At 32.6% G+C, this 687-nt stretch overlaps 1 protein-coding gene and 1 long non-coding RNA gene across 4 annotated transcripts in view; one reads left to right on the forward strand and one right to left on the reverse strand.

Annotated features, from left to right (window-relative positions):
• Positions 1-687, reverse strand: part of LOC128247835 (uncharacterized) — a 641,437-nt gene that overhangs the window by 377,806 nt on the left and 262,944 nt on the right. The window lies entirely within an intron of this gene.
• Positions 1-687, forward strand: part of LOC106872967 (uncharacterized) — a 12,087-nt gene that overhangs the window by 10,581 nt on the left and 819 nt on the right. The window lies entirely within an intron of this gene.

Here is a 687-nt window from a genome sequence, read left to right on the forward strand (position 1 = left end):
TTTTATTCCCATGCTGACCACTTGATAAAATCAATATTTTAAATATCGATCTTATCCTTATATATATATATATATATATATATATATATATATATATATATGTGTGTGTGTGTGTGTGTGTGTGTGTATATATATATGCATTCATGATTACCGGTAGCTTTAATACCAGTTCTCAGTCGGACATAAACGAATATATCTCCTATTGTCTTAAATTCTCTGCTCCCTCTCTGTCTTTCTTGCTTTTGTTTCTTTTCCTTTCTGTCTTTCTTTATTTCCTCTCATTTTTTCTTGTTATTCTCTATCTTTGTTCATTTTAATTGTTATTCTCTGCAGCAATGTGTAAGAGTAGTTTATAAATATATCTGTGTGTATATATGTGTGTGTGTGCGTGTGTGTGTGTGTGTGAGTATTATTTAATAAACACAGTATACATTTTTATGAGCTACTAACAGCTTCATGCGATCAAAAAATCTCAGACAGTATTTAATAACACGTCTAGTGCCTCCATACAATCGTCAGGCCCTATCCACATCGTATAACAAGCTAAAGCGTATATCATGATATGGTAAGAGAAAATACGAGAAAAGACGTGAACGAACTAGATGTCGACTTTTCTCGTATTTCGTCTAATCCTATCGTTCTGTTTCAGCTTGTTATGCCATAATGGTAGAGCCTGAGGATTGCATA

The sequence above is a fragment of the Octopus bimaculoides genome, chromosome 5, assembly GCF_001194135.2.
Source record: "Octopus bimaculoides isolate UCB-OBI-ISO-001 chromosome 5, ASM119413v2, whole genome shotgun sequence".
Lineage (NCBI taxonomy): Eukaryota > Metazoa > Mollusca > Cephalopoda > Octopoda > Octopodidae > Octopus > Octopus bimaculoides.